The sequence below is a fragment of the Lepisma saccharinum genome, chromosome 12 (genome assembly GCF_977018435.1).
Source record: "Lepisma saccharinum chromosome 12, izLepSacc3.1, whole genome shotgun sequence".
In the NCBI taxonomy this organism is placed as follows: Eukaryota; Metazoa; Arthropoda; class Insecta; order Zygentoma; family Lepismatidae; genus Lepisma; species Lepisma saccharinum.
The window spans coordinates 50,784,450-50,800,871 of record NC_139240.1 but is presented as its reverse complement, the minus strand read 5'-3'; the positions used below and the strand labels follow the sequence as shown (position 1 = coordinate 50,800,871).

Sequence of the window (16,422 nt, the reverse complement as noted above, 5' to 3'; positions counted from 1 at the left end):
GTCGGAGATTAGGGGGTATGTGGGGGCAGTCGCTCCCCTCCCACGTTTTGTTACTTTTGCCCCCGCACTATGCTAAACCTTATCTACCAAGGGAAAGTAAACTCCCCCCCCCCAATTTTGGAATCCAATTGCCTGTTCGGGAAAAATACAATTTTACAGCAGAAAGTAGCAAACATTACAGAAATGATACACATATTGCATCACCATTGTTTAGAATCTCGCACATACCCAGAATAAACTTATAATATTTTCTTTAATTGATTCAGTGTAACTTCAAGACTATGTAGTTTTGGTGTAGCTTAAAAGACAGCAACAAAAAATCACAGTTTGTCACTTATAAAGGACGTATTTAGGAGGGAGTCCGGTGCCCCCCGAAAGACTTACCAAGTACATAAATAAAAATAATGAAAATGTACTTTTCAGCATTTGTTGTACTATAATCCATGATAATTTGTTTCCTATGAACTTGGAAGACAAGGATTATTATATTGGGATCATACTGCTCTGAAGGGCAGTACCAAAGAAGATTTATGCACATTACTACTTATGAAAATATGCAAAATATTAATCAGGAACATCGTTTTTCATTATTATTCAATAAACATTCAATCCTTGACATTAATATCCTTGTTTTTATACAAACTTGGCGAAACTAGATAATAAATATATGCTGTTATATTTATATTCTTATACCATCTTTTTAAGTATTCATGTAATAATAAAAATTCAATATTAATACATTACATATTGTAATTAATATTTAATTGTTTTAATTTGAACATCATCATTATTATTATTATTATTTCTGGGACACTTGGTTCGAACCCCCCCAGAAATATATTTTTAGATACGTGCTTGTGACGTATCTTTTCCAGAACACCCTACAAATTTCACAGATTAAACAGTGCCTTTTCTTATCGGGGGGTTGGCAACGCTGGTGCTGTACGGTGGAAGAAGTGGTGGGGTTAATCTCCAGCGTTTGGCCTTGCATATGTGTAGCAGATTTAAGCACGGAAGGACTTAATTGTATTCCTGCCCTATCACGCTTCCCCCCGCGGCTCGAACAATAGCCACTACCAGGCTTTGTATGGCAATGCTGTCGTCCCCGCATGATGGCCCACTTTCAAAGGAGGGTGTTGCGATTGTCAGATTTTTTCACTGGCACCTGTTTTCCCCTCCTGACGTCATCTTTCTATGTTCATCCAGGGTTTCCATTTCTCATCTATGAAATGTCCATGTCAACCTTTTCTGATCCTTATATGGGGGCGGGGGCCTCTAGGCTATCCTTTGTTTTGGACACTACCGACATTATTATTGTTAATAACAGGGTGCTCTGTAAACTTTAAAATAAAAAACACAACTGATTAAAAATTATTCAATAAACTTAATTCTCGTTTATAAGCGCCACTTGGAAATGCATTTCGCCACACACTAAAGTCGCCTTGTAATCAAGAGGTCCAGGGTTCGATACCTGGTGGAGGCACATAGTGGTTCGGATCCCACTTTAGACTGTAGGTCCAGTTCCGATTAGCCTTCCTGTGCATAAAGTGAACTTAAAACACCAAAGCAATCAATGAATCACGCAACACTAACATCGGACAAGCACAAAAGGAAAAGAAACCGACACTACATTACGGTAGCCACACACTCGCCGCGAAATGAGAAACAAGGATGTTGATTTCAACTTCAATCCACTTGACTTTCAATTGTTAATTGTTGGCATTCAAAATGTTTACATTCGTTTCTTCGAGGAGCAATTGTTTGTATTAAAGCACTGTTATGTGAATTCAGAGAATAGCGCTAGGCAATGTGAGGAATTATAATAAAGACGTAAAAGCATATCTAACCATCATGGACGTCCGGAAGAGGGACAAGGAACGGGGACGCCTCTCCCCCCCTGGAAAATGATTGTCCATCCAAAATCATATATTTCACACATATAATTTAATTTCAGTCACAGTGATTTATGTTCATTGTTATAAGGACATGGCAAAAACGTAACTTCAAATTAGTGTTTTTTTTTAAGGGGCAACATCATTGTGGGGGGAAATATGCCACGTTTAGTGTTGTCCACGGGACGAGACGGACAGGCTTTTAAAAATTCGAGACGAGACGAGACAGCATTTCCACGAGACTTCCACGAGACGAGACAGGCCAAAGTCTCGCCTCGTGGGCAACACTAGCCACGTTCAGCCCAATGTGAAAAACAGTACCTTGTTTGCCCCTCCCTGGAAAAAATTCTGCGGACGTCCATGCTAACCATAACCATGTACAGTAAAACCTCGTTAATCCGGACCCCGATAAGCCGAACTTCGCTTAATCCAGACAGGCAAAAGGCCAAAAAAAAAAAAAAGAATGCAAGGTTTTAAATGTGGTTAGAAGTCAACAAGAGAACTTCCCAAAGAAAAGACAGTCAACCACTGATGGAATTATGTTTCCCGCAGACTTTGTACTGTACTGTATAGTGTATTTAGGCCTATGCCCTTTAAATACACCATAATAAACGTGTTTTGTTGCTATAAACGGAGTTTTAATGCACTTTCTACTGTTAATCCGGACTTCCGTTAAACCGGTCAACTCATCCCCCCATTAGTCCGAAATAACGAGGTTTTACTGTATTTCAATTTCAGCCCTGGGCCTCTATTTCTGCAATACAATACAATCTCTAAAACATGGAAGTCTTGGTTCATGTCTACAATACTATATATTATTTATATAAAGCAGTGCAAGGGGAAAGAATTCCAAATTTGGTTAAAGCTAGTCCGAATTTTTTTCTATGATTATTGAAAAGCTGAGCCACAAGTCTTCCGTTAAATCACGCAAATCAGTTTATTCTGTGTACTTCACAGTCATTTGTTCTTCTACTTCAGTCTGTTGTGTGTTTCTGTGTAATTCATGAATTGCTCTCTCCTTCATAGTAGACGATTCCTAGGCTTTTTAAATGCTTCAAATGTAGTTCTAATGATTCAAATCCTGCATGACATTCAATTCATGGGATCGAGACTGAAGTTGGTATAACCTTACTTGGGAAGAATATTATTATAACTAGGGGAACCTTTCCAAAAATATAGCTGTTTTCATACCGATCCTTTGGGATATGTATTTTAGGACATGGAATCAAGTCAAATGAAATGTTTCAGCACCTATTCCCTTACTTTTCTTTCATGTTTTGTTAAAAAATTGGGCAGAAAAATAAATGATTTTCACTATTTTTGAGCAGCTACATAGTCTCATTTTGAAGAACAGAACAAGAGCTATAAAGTGGTATAATACAATCATTGCAGCGCCAATAGTTCCAAAGATAATGTAACAATACCCGCGACAGAAAACACAAACTTCAACAAAACCTATTCTGCAGAATCACAGTTCTCTATGCGGTCCGCGCGAATTATATACAGAAGGAGGCAGGCGCAGAAAACGAGACCATTGAATAAAGGAATTTTATTAGCACCTTTTCTTGCACCTTTATGAAAACATTTTTAAAACCTTTTTTAGCCTTTCCCGACCATAATTTGGCACCTTATAATCCATTCCTTAATTGTAACGATTGGTTTTGTTTTACATCAATACTACTGCAAATAGCACACGAACGTGGTTTCCCAAGTTGTAAAATGTTCACATCGATCATAATCATTTAAATAAATATGTGTAGATATATATGTGAGAATAATTAGCGAGAAGTAGTAGAAATAGAGACAATATGATATTTAGTCAATTTATCTCAGAGAGTAATTTATTCTTATTATAATATATCATTTATAACGAGATTGTCACTCCACGTGTAGCGATAATTAAATGGACTTTTCAACTTTCGTAATTTATTGATATTCAATAGGGTGCTGCCATCTAGCGACTAAAGAATTTACTGGAGTAACAGAATACTTGCTTCTCGCGGAGGATTTTTGCAAATTAATTCTTTTAGATAAAACTGTATGGCAGAGAAACTATTTCTACAGGAGATATTTCTGTTTGTGTTGCTTGTGTGATTCAAAATTCGGGAATGCTGAAAAATTGTAATGATTGATTGGGTTTTTCAATTTGCTTTGCTGCCCCTTTTGGGATAAGATGAGGATTTTTTATGCATGATGCACGAAAGGCGGCTGGCAAATTATAGATTAAAGGAATATTTTTTGAATGTCGTTATTTTTAGATAAGAAGGAAAAACTTATTTTTATTTTCATATTTTTCTCCCGTTTAGAGCAATCACACGAATTGATGTTGTTCTACGTTAATAAATAGCAAACACACAATTCAAAAGGAAATGAACAGCGGTGACGTTATAATCATTCGGCTGAGGCTCTCTTCCCCTCTCCCTTCTGTCTTCTTTTTCTCTCTCTTTTCTTATTAATCTACGTATTTGTTTATCTACCTGTCTTTCTCTATCTCTTTTTCTATCACTCTATCTCTATTTCCTTTTCTATCTTTCATTCTCTCTCTCTTCCTATCATTCTATCTCCTTTTTCTACATTTCTCTATCTCTCTTCCAATCATTTTATATAGTTCTTCTATCCTTCTCTCTTTCTATCACTCTTCTGTCTAAAATCTCTCGCTTATTACAAATGCTTTAGTTCGAACGTTGCATGTCTTTACTTTACAGACTATCCCCCCAAAAAAATAACATTGGCAGAATACTCGAACATGACGACCTTTCTTCCCCTACCTTGCGAATAAAAACAGAAGAGGAAAATTTCCTAACCCCTCACCGACAATTTGCTCCAGGTTGGCAACCCTGCCACGCATGTCCAAGTAGCAGGAGCCGCCGCACAACTTTCCCACGGTCAGGCAACCCCACTCGTCCGCCTGCCTCCCCCTCCCTCCTTTCCACTCTCGTGCTGGTCGCGCGAGGGGGATGGGCGTCCTTCACAATGGATGTGGAAGCATCCAGGGTCTTTGGAAGCCGCCACAAGCCTAATGGCAGGCCGTTATCGACGACGAGAGTAAACAGTGGCTGATGATTCCAATGAATTCGGGCTATCATTAGCTCTAGCTCCCAAGACGAGCCTTAAATAATGAGCCTTGATTGTCTCGTTCAAGTTGGTCTTCGTGGAAGAGGATTTAACGATACGCTCTGACCAGCCTTACGATCATGCTTAATTATGACAACATGGTGATGCATAAATTATTAATCTACGTCGTTTAGGTCTGTGTTCCGATGTCAAGTAGACTGTAGATGAACTTTCGAGTTACGATGTTAAGAAGGGCGCAGTGGTAGCGTCGTTGCCTTATAATGAAGGGGTCCCGGGTTCGATACCCGGTGGCGGCCAAGACTACTAGAAGGAAAGGCTGGGGTCAGACACGCCTCTTTTCGCGACTGCCGCGGGTGTGACGTCATGGGCGGACAAAACCCAGCTGAGTCTTTACCCCATACGGAAAGAAACGTGGAAAGGCTGATTTGTTTTGTTCTTTTCGCTCCTTTTTTCTTGTATTTCTCGATTGTTGGGTTCAGGGTGCGAAATCCTGGAGGGGACGAGGGGGATTTCCCTCCTCCATTGTTCTATTATTTATTCAGTCAAATTTTCATCACAATCCCCCCCCCCCCCAAAGTTAAGTGGACTCAACCAGCTTTCACATACCCGCCTGTAGGCACCCCTGTTCGACATTCCACTGATTATACCGTGCGTTCATTTCGATCTGCAGCCGAGAGATCGGGAGAAGCGTGGCGGGCGGCGCTGACGGAGATGCCGACATTTGCGGCCTGTAATGCCCGCTTATTTTTATAGACATATGCAGACATTTATATAAATATTGCAAAACGATCACTAACCTGTGTTATAACACGCGAAAGTTCTTCTGTAATTCATCCAAGTTCTGCTCTTATATGCACAAATAAATACGCTTTCGAAACGATGTTAAGAGCCACAGATAATAAAACATTTTAATCATAGTTTTGACCAGTAACGTCCTGCTTAAGTTTATATCCTTGAAAGAGTTTTGTGCCGATGGGGATCGTTTGGAGGTTTTGAATGTGCAACACTGTATCAAGATTACGCTGTAGAAGAAACCGTTAAAAGTCAATAGTGTTCGTGAGCTTCCTTGCAATCCGAAATCTCCGAGCTCGAGTTTTTTGTTCCTTCGCGACTAGATGAAGACAGAGTTGTAAATATAGTGGCGAGCAATGTAAACCAAGAGCGTGTTAATTTCGTACTGTGCGCAAGAGTGTTATTCTTGGTTACTTGCAGTTACTTGTTTGTGTTATTGTTGTGTGTATGTGTGACGTGTCAGTGAGACGATTGGAATGCCAGCCGCAAGATTCACGTTAGAACAAAGATTTTTTTATGTATGACACGTACCTACGTGAAAACAAACTCGTGTCGAGACGTGTGTAGGTAATTTGTACAGAAATTCCCATGCGTTTCAACTCCACACAGAGATACGGTTAGACATATTGTCCTTAAATTACGAGAAACTGTATCGTTAAATTTTAAAACACCTAAGCAAAAACGACGGATTCTAACCGAAGCAAAACTCGATGATATTGGTGCAGCGTTAGAACGTTCTCCAAACAAACCTCTACGCCGTGTTTCACAAGAGGTGGGCGTGTCAAAATCATCGGCACATACAGTCACTAAGCTAATAAAATTAAAACCATACTCTTATAACAAAGGTTAGTGCTCGTTTTGCAATATTTATATAAATGTCTGCATATGTCCATAAAAATAAGCGGGCATTTCAGGCCGCAAATGTCGGCATCTCCGTCAGTGCTGCCCGCCACGCTTCTCCCGATCTCTCGGCCGCAGATCGAAATGGACGCACGGTATATACGTATAAGTATATAAAGTGACCGTCGACTTTCTTCAGTTCTATGTCTCAAGTTTTCGTTCAGTGAAAAGTTTTTTAAAGTGTGTGTTACATAATACACACGGAACTTCCTCACATTCCTCCCTGTGTAGTTCAAAGATTCATAAGACTCAGAATTGTAATCTGAATAAGGAAAATTAATTAAGAAATAAATACCAATTGTCGAAGCAAAGTTACCAAATTTGAAGAAGTTAAGTGAAAACAGCTCCTCTCTCACTCCTAAAAGAGAGCAATAGACGAGATTGTTTTCTTTTACATATTCAACTTATCCATAATTTTGGCTTTCTGCCTTTCTTTATTTAACAAAATTATTTTACGCATTCAACATATATATTTTTCTTTCTGCCCTAACAAAATGCATTACTAGGTGTATTAACCGCAATTTTACATGAAACTATGTTTCACAGAGGAATGTGACGACTTATAAACTACCGATAAAATGTGTGCGTAAATGGCTGTGTGATCCAACTGTAAGGACATACGTTATGTCGGATCCTAAGTAAGTCTGTGTATTCACTCCCAATTAGCTTCTGGGCATAATTACGGCTCTTTTTTGTTCATAATTACTGCTTTGATTCGGCTGCGAAACCGGAGCGTAGAGCGATCTGTCCGCGCGTGACGTCACGCCTGACGTCAAGGACCACGTGTTCAGGTATGGGCCCAGCCTTCTACTCTACTAGTCTTGGGCGGCGGCACATAGTGGTTCGGATCCCACTTTGAACTATAGGTCCAGTCCCGATTAGCCTTACTGTGCATAAAGTGGACTTAAGACACCAAATCAATCAATCAAGAAGGGCTTTGACTTAGCTGAACTTTTGCTTTCCGATGTCCAGTGTCAAGAAGGGCTTCGAGTTAATTGAACTTTTGCGTTCCAGTGTCAAGAAGGGCTTCGAATTAGCTGAACTTTTGGGTTCCAGTGTCTGGAAGGGCTTCGAGTTAACTGAACTTTTGCGTTCCAGTGTCAAGAAGGGCATCGAATTAACTGAACTTTTGCGTTCCAGTGTCAAGAAGGGCATCGAGTTAACTGAACTTTTGGGTTCCAGTGTCAAGAAGGGCTTCGAGTTAACTGAACTTTTGGGATCCAGTGTCAAGAAGGGCATCGAGTTAACTGAACTTTTGGGTTCCAGTGTCAAGAAGGGCATCGAGTTAACTGAACTTTTGCGTTCCAGTGTCAAGAAGGGCCTCGAGTTAACTGAACTTTTGCGTTCCAGTGTCAAGAAGGGCTTCGAGTTAATTGAACTTTTGCTTTCCAATGTCAAGAAGGGCTTCGAGTTAATTGAACTTTTGCTTTCCAATGTCAAGAAGGGCTTCGAGTTAGCTCAATTTTGCGTTCCAGTGTCAAGAAGGGCATCGAATTAGCTGAACTTTTACGTTCCGATGTCAATAAGTCCTTCGGCTTAGCTGAACTCAATTCTCTCCGCCCACAATATGCAACTGCTTATTTTGTCTTATTATATAGCTGAATCCCTAAAACAAAATTCCAAATAGAGACGGGGAAGTGAGATTTAAAGGTTGCCGCTTTTTGCCCAAGCAATAGGCCTAATTTTTTTTCCTCGAGCATCCACTGTTATCTTCAGGGGTGCCCCCCCAAAGCCTATGACGCACTCCCCCCCAAAGAGGTAGAACATTCGCCCCGCCCTCCCCCTCTTCATGGCGAATTATTTTCTCAAATTATTTTGGTCAGACAAAATTTGCGGAACAATATAATGCAGACCATTTAAGCAATATAGGCACTTTAGGCTCACTTTCATGTTTGCTAACATAAAACGTACAAAACTGCTCCAGCTCAATGCCATTGTTAGTGTTAGTGTATATATAAAGAAGGAGAAAATGAGAAAGACAGAAAACGAAGGTCTCATCTCTTTTTCATAAAGAAAGAGAGAAATGTAGCCCCCTATTCTGTCTCTCTTTCCTGGAGAGAAGAAAAAATAGAAATAGTGGGAGAGACAGCTAGAGAGAGGGTGGAGCGAGGTATAGAAGAAAGAGAGAGTGGAAAGCGAGAAGAAAGAAAGAAAAAATGGCAGAGAGAAGAAGAAAGATCTCTCTCTCTCTCTCTCTCTCAGATATAACTATAGACAAAGAGAATATCGTTAGGTGTGAGTTTGCGATTTGGAGTACGATCAAAACCATTTGGAAGCGCACATTTCATGACGTAATATGAATGTTTACTCAAATAGACCATCCTTTACATGTAAATATTTTAAATCTTGACACTAGCTAAGTCCTACTTTTCGTTGCGATACAAAATACATATTGAAATAGCATGTCATTTGATTATTATTAATAGTACACAGAAATAATAAAGAGAATTGTCCTACCTTTGGTGACTTCTGCCTGGGTCGATCTGCTGTTCCATCTTCAATAACTTCTGGATGTTCTTTTAACCATTTTAACAGCAGAAATGCTCATCGGAAAATGCACCCTTCAAAACAGTGGAAACAAGTTTCGTGCCGGAACCGTTCACCAGTCTGGAGCGAGAGGGTTTCGCTCGAGCGCCAAATAGTTCGCACGGACGACGCTAGATAGCGTACGGAATTGAGAGCTGCTTCGCTCGAGCGAATAACGCCCGAGCAGGCAAAACGAGCGGTATACGCTCGAAGTCTACACGTATAATAGTAATTTGCCTGCGGTAGTGGGTTCTCAAATATGGATCGTGAAGTAAAATTGAAACTTAAGTGAACGTAGTCATCATCTTCATGGTAAAATCTAATTTACTCATCTTACCAATACACAGTGATGTATGAAAATGAAAATGAAATAGATGATTGTGGGCTGAAACTGCCAGGACGGATATTTTACATGCATGTGTCTACGATTATTGTCATATTAAAATGATATTCCATTGCATACGTTCGAGGGTGGGGGACTCCAATGAGTACGACCGAGCGAAAGTGGTCCCAGATCGAAACAGGCGATGTCGCGAAATGACTGCTAGTACACAGATAACAGTGAATGCTCGAGGAAAACGGTTTAGCCCTGCCTGGTTTGCCTAGATGTATGCAACCCAACATACAGCACACAAATATAGTCTCGAGTCGCAACAAACTGCTCATTCCGAATCGAATTTCATCTTGACATTTGCTTGGTTTGCAAGAAAAGACGCTGGGAAATGAATGCTTTTGTTGATTAAAGGTCAGACGGTTTGGAATGATACACTTTCGAATGAAAAAGTTCTTTATTATTTTAAGTATAAAAGAACGGATGTGTCGAGATTTCCATTGTAGTCCAATCTAATCTTTCCTTCTCTTCTCTCTTCCGCCCATATCTCTATCGGCCGCTATCATCTTCGTCTCTCTCTCTCTCTCTCTCTCAGTGTCCCTATCTCTCTCTATGTCCCCATTTCTCTACATATCTCAATCTCTATCTCTTTATATATCTCCTTATCTCTCTCTCTTTCGCTCTCTCTCTCTCTCTCTCTCTCTCTCTCAGTGTCCCAATCTCTCTCTATGTCCCCATTTCTCTACATATCTCAATCTCTCTCTCTCTTTGTATATATTCTTATCTCTATATCCCTCCCCCATCTCTATCTCTCTCTTTCTTGCTCCCTCTCTCTCTCTCTCTCCCATCCCTCTACAGCTCACTCTTTCTCTCGATTTCCAAATATTTTTGTGTCTCTTTCTCTCTCTCTCTCTTTCTCTCCCGTCTCAAAAACCTCTAAGTTATTTTCTCTCGACCTCTACCGATCTCTGATTCTCCTCTCTCTCTCTCTCTCTCTCTCTCTCTCTCTCTCTCTCTCTCTTTGGATGTAAGGGTCACCTAGCAAGGCACCCAATTGCCAACATTTCTTCTACATAATGCACCCTTAACATATTTACAGGCAAACGGAGCTGTTGTGTCTGCACCCACAGCGTGGGGGTTTGTGCCCTGTTTCTGCCCGCGCGTGTTTTTAATCGGCTCTTCATCAAAAAGTGAATCACCTAATACCGTGAAGAAAAATAAAATAGGTAAATAATTGTACTGTTTCTGTATTCAGTGAACTTTCGAGCTAAGGAATATGTCAAATTTTTAGTTTCCAAACAAAATATGTTCTGCAGTGGCGGCGTTTAGGGGGGGTCCGCACTATGCTAAATCTTATCTACAAAGGGAAATATACTGCCTTTACCCCCATAGTTTTGGCACCTTGCCCCCCCCCCCCCGGTTTTGGAACCCAATCGCCGCCACTGTGTTCTTGGTATTCTCCGTACTTCACGGAGTCAGAATATTGGTGATGCAGAACTATCCTGCCATGTCAGGTTGTTTTCAAATACGGTGATGGATCTATAGTGTTTTCTCAAAAGGAGATGAATTTTCAAAAATGAATTTGACTGCCAAAGGCACAGAAGAACTTTAAAAGTTTAACCTTATACAGAAATAACAGAGACGATACTACAGAAAGGGAGAAAATGTTATTTCAAGCATCGCCACTCAACTAAAGTTGCTGTATAGGAGCTCGTTAAACCTTGATTTACAACCCGCGGGCTCCAACGAAGGAAAAAGCCCGTTGAATGTGTCCAGCTCTAATAACAAATTACGCATTTATGGCCACGACTAAGAGAGGAAGCTGCATTCTCGGCGAGCAGAAGGTAAATCAATGGAACTGCAATCCAAACAGAACTTGATAAATGCAAGGCTCTTCTAATTAAGAAGAGAAGCAGCGGAATCGTCATTTAAGATCCACGTAATCAGAGACTTGACATATTCGCATCGCCTGCAAATCTCTCCTCGGCGAGATATATTGCTTTGCTCTGGTGTTCTTGTACGTTAGCTGAGATCCTTCAAGGTGTGACGAAACGGCGAATCAATGTTGCCAGTTCAGAATGTCTTGCAATGAGAAAATTTGTTTTTTCGTATAAGCAACGATTTTGAAAGAAAGCATGTTTATATGTTCATCTCAGGGACTCATCTAGCAATATATTTCGGAATAATAATAATAATAGAACAATTGTGTTCAATTAAATTAAAATAATATTGATTAAATATGTAAAGCAAATAAAATTGTTATTATTTCATGAACAGGTAAAAATATGATAAAACAATAGAGATATGAGCACGTATCCATTACCTAGCTTTCGTGTAGATAAGATCGTAAATATTTGTATATAAACAACTGCCCTGGCAAGGAAATTAATATCAAATAGATAAATAATTCAATATTTATTGAATAACAAAAAGAGGAGTTAGATTCAGTCGGAGAAAAGTAAAGTTCCTGATTAAAATTTTATGCATGTTATCATAAGTAACAGTCTGTATAAATCGTTGGATCCGTATAAAGCCAATTCCTTGCCATCCAATAAGTTCGGCGGAAATAATAACCATCGATTACGTAACTAATTGTAAACAATTATATTTGATTATTTAATTTTAGTACTTGGTAAGCCTATCTGGGTGGGTTCGCTCCCCCCCTTCCCTCCCGTAAGCTAAACGGACACTTCTGAATTGTAATCAACTCACTATCAATGGCATCGTTACTTGACTGTGCGTCTGGGTAAACTCTCGTTATCCAGTGTTTGGAAGGAACTAGTTACTCGCCAGCGTCTCTGCATTTTTAGAGTAACGGTCACTTTCTGAAATGGATAACTGTGACTCACTTACATTTTGAAAAGAGTAACTGCACATCGGTCACTTTTTGAAATGATTAACTGTGACTCAGTTACATTTTAGAAAAGAGTAACTGCAATTTGGTTACTTTTTAAATGAATAACTGTGACTCAGTTACATTTTGAAAAGAGTAACTGCAATTCGGTTACTTTTTTAAATGAATAACTGACTCAGTTACATTTTGAAAAGAGTAACTCCACATCGGTCACTTTTTGAAATGAATAACTGTGACTCAGTTACATTTTGAAAAGAGTAACTGCAATTTGGTTACTTTTTGAAATGATTAACTGTGACTCAGTTACATTTTGAAAAGAGTAACTGCAATTTGGTTACTTTTTGAAATGAATAATTGCGACTCAGTTAAATTTTGAAAAGAGTAACTCAAACTTAGCTAGATTTATAACACAAGGTGTACTTATTAAACTGAACTTTGTTCACTAAATGAAAGATTTCGTTTATAATTACTGCAATATTAGATTGTTATCTTAGTACGCCTTAATTGTTTTAACTTTTAACCATATCAAAATCGTGTGCGTGAGTTTCTTTTATTTTTAATACTCTTGGCCCGATTAATGTTCAATTGTTTGACCTTGAAGTTTTAAAAAGTCTTGTGCTGCCATCTCTTCTTATATTTCTAAGTTCGCTGCTTTTGAGACTGATACCTGAATCACACGAGGCTAGATTACATGCTGGATTTTCCAGTTGAACTTGGACTTGTGGTACAACACATCTGCTAGTTTTCACCTTACACGATACTTGTCGGTATACTTTTGTTCCCACAAGGCATTGCGCAGAGCAGAGCAATCTATAAAGATGGACGAGCGATTTGAAGAACGTTGTAGTAGACTTGCTAATGCTGTTAATATAAATTAAAAGAAAAGTATGGGCTTGAAATTGGCTCTGAAGAAAATACAAGGTGTGACAATAAAGTTTCCGGATTGATTTTCTTATTCATTTCAGGTCACGTCGATAACAAAGAGCTGGGTAGGATACTGACCTATGGACTATCCTCTGCCTGCGCACAAACTTTCACGCACATGCGTGGAGCAGTCTGGCTGTAGCATTTGTTAGAAGCGGACCGTACATCTGAGCTCCATCGGAATCATGTCAAGTTCGCAAGTGGAACAACGTGTTAATTTCACAAAACTTGGGAAATCCGTCATGGAAACTTACAATTAGTTGAAAGAAATTTGTGGGGATCAGTGTTTATTTCGCACACGAGTTTTCGAGTAGTTTTAGAAGTTTAAAGAGGGTAGAGAAGGCGTCGGGAAAGATCCACGATCAGGCCGCCCTTGCTCTTCGAAAACTAAAGTCAGTAGAGAAAAGGTCGCTAAAATTGGTCGTTGATTGGGTGCCTGATGGTCAGACTGTAAATCAGTTGTATCATAAGAATGTTTTGGGGATCCTTCGTGAACGGGTGTGAAGAAGGAGACCAGACATGTGGAAGAATGGCTCATGCATTCTTCATCAGGACAACTTGCCAATTCACAACGCGCTATCTGTCAAGAAGTTTTTGGTAAAACACAACATTCCAGTGTTGGAATATCCACCGTACTCGCCGGACCTAGCCCCGTGCAACTTGTTTCTCTTCTCAAAAGTCAAGTCTGCACTAAAAGGAACCCGGTTCGAGTCTGTGGACGCGGTGAAAGCCAAACCGACGCGACGCGACTCTTTAAAAGCAAATGACCTGCAACACTGCTTCTAACAGTGGGAGATTCTCGTGGAGCGGGGTAGGGATCAGGGAGGGGACTACATTGAAGGGTACAATATTTCGATTGTCTGATTTTTTCAATAAGTTACAGCATGAGTCCGGAAACTTTATTGCCACACCTCGTATAGTAATCAAGGTGTACTCAACAAATCTTTTTAATAAATTCGGGTATGTATGACCAAACTTTCGCTCTGATTGGCTGCTGCACAGAATCTAGCAGAGAAAGCCAGTTGCAATTAGAACACTGTTTAGTCGTCAAATCACTCTAGCAGCCATCATTTCCAGCCAGGTAGCCAGTCCAGCGTCAACTGGAAAGTGCAAAGCGATGAAAAAGAAACTAGATTACGCGTTAAAAGTGTATAGACAATTAGACATGCAAATAGCATGGAAACCAGAAACAACTATATCTCGGGTAGAAAGGCTTAGAATAACATATCAACGAAAGAAAAGGAGAAATGGGAACAGGGAAATTTTGAAGATATAAAAAAGGCCGTAGCAGAAAAGAACAACACCGCTTTGTGGGGCATATTACGGAAATTACGGGGCCAAAAGAGCAACTGGGCACATATTGAACCTTACATTTGGGAAGCACACTGTCGCCGTGTCATCGGGGAAGGGGGGGGGGGAGAGGGGCCACCACGCCTAGAAGTTACGCGGGAAAGATACACCTTAGGGGACTTCGTTCCGATTCTAGACGAAGATATAGGGGTCGATGAGATAAAAATAGCGATAAGGAAACTGAAAGAAGGGAAAGCGGCAGGACTTGACTCCATTGGGGCGGAATTTTTCAAAACTAACAAAACTGATATTGTGATGCGTTGTTTACATTTCACGCGGCGCCATTGCATATGCACTGCACTCGTGACCTAGAGCTTGCATGTGATTGGTTACGCTATGAAAAATGCTACGTAAGTGGGACCGATCATATCCTTGAGAAATGTCATGAAATATGCCATGGCATCTGACATGCCGAAGCCGCGGTAGCTCAGTCGTTGTCGATCTCCGTGGCGGAATGGTTAGCACAGCGCGCTGCGACGCCAGGGGGGCCAGGTTCGAATCTTGGGTAAGACATGGATATTTGTGTTTGTCCTTATGAGAATAACCGAGAAATGTAAAAATTGGGAAAATGTGAAAAATTTAAATGTCGTCAGGGCGTCTGACTACCATGCGAGAGACCCAGGTTCGATCCCCGGCGGGGGAGAACCTGGATTTTTTCCACCTGTTAAAGAGGCTCCGGTGAAATTTTTCACGGTAGCATTTTGGCCATGGCATAAATTAAGAAAAACCGCAACGAAAATGTTTTCGTCTAAAGGGGACCTTAGAGAGCTCTTAGCTTCTGGTTCTGGCGTTGCAAGGTGGGTGTGCCCCGCACAAGACCCGTACAGAATTTATGCGAACATGTGAAACTGAATTCAAGTGACGGAAATAAGTGCGAAGGGGATAAAACGACCTTCAGGGTTCCAACAATGCAAGGGAATCTCGTTTCAAAAACAGCCCTGGAATTTTCCCCCCAGTGCGCGAAGACAGGTGTCCCGCGGAATCCAAACCTGGCCACACTGCGAAGCGAGGCTGACCTGCGGTGACCCCCAGCGGGTAGGCCGGCGGCAGTCGACCCGCTGGACGTGTGCTGGGCTGGAGGCCGTCTCGAGCTGAGACCGTGGGAAAGCGAGTCAGCGGCCCTTCCCAAAACACTCCCGTGCATCCCCCCGGGGCAGCAGCCACCTGCCATTATGGGCCACTTTCCCGTTCAACCGAGCCGCAAAAATCACCTTTACTGACAGCCAGCAGCTGCCTCCTATGCTCCGAGCTACCGCCTAACCTTAGCCTCATCCCCATATTCCGACTTGATTGCTCCTACCATGGAAGTCGCTTCTTGAATCCAGGGTTGCCACTGCACTCGAGAAATTCTGTGGTAAGCAAGGCGACAAAGAATGATTGACTTAATTTTTATTTCGCGTCGCTTTTCAGCCACTTTTGACTAATTTGTTCGAGTTTTAAGTCCACTAAATGCACATATAGGCTAATCAGGGCTGCACCTACAGTTTAAAGTGCGATCCGAACCACTATATGCAGGGGCGACGACTTGTCAAAATTATTGGGGGGGGGGGGCTCTGATCACTGAAACAAATTAATGAATGACTCACTCTCTCCCTTTTTTAAGTTTTGCCCTCAGTGTTCGGAATCTCATAAAAGCCCATGAATTCCTCAAAAATATTAAAATTTTTAGTCACAATTCGAATGCAGAATATTAATTGTCCACGGATGAATATGTCACAAGTTTCGTCAACCATAATAGCAAAATATTCCCGACTTGTAATATCTGCTACCACGGATCG

General features: G+C 40.7%; 1 protein-coding gene across 1 annotated transcript in view; it reads right to left on the bottom strand.

Moving 5' to 3' along the window:
* Positions 1–16,422, bottom strand: part of LOC145996058 (uncharacterized) — a 502,345-nt gene that overhangs the window by 90,823 nt on the left and 395,100 nt on the right. The window lies entirely within an intron of this gene.